This window comes from Nestor notabilis, unplaced genomic scaffold (assembly GCF_000696875.1).
Source record: "Nestor notabilis isolate BGI_N333 unplaced genomic scaffold, ASM69687v1 scaffold1089, whole genome shotgun sequence".
In the NCBI taxonomy this organism is placed as follows: Eukaryota; Metazoa; Chordata; class Aves; order Psittaciformes; family Psittacidae; genus Nestor; species Nestor notabilis.
The window spans coordinates 1-308 of NW_009943053.1; positions in this window are offsets into that span (position 1 = coordinate 1).

Here is a 308-nt window from a genome sequence, read left to right on the forward strand (position 1 = left end):
CATCCTTTGGTGGTGCAGCACTGGGATGCTGTCATGCCCACTCTCTGCCAACAGCCCCTCTCCTCTCACAGGGTGCAGTTTCCACTCACCCATCACAGCGCTGGGTGACAGTGGCAGACCCGTTGCGGGGCTGGAGAGCGAGCCCAGCCACTGCACCAGCAGGATGGAGGTAATGGCACATGCTTTGTGCTGCCCTGCTGCCAGCCTTGAGTGCCGGGTGAAGGAGCACACATCCCTGGACACTGTGGAGAAGGTAGGGAGAGAATCACAGAATCACAGACTGGTTTGGGCTGACGGGACCTTAAAGC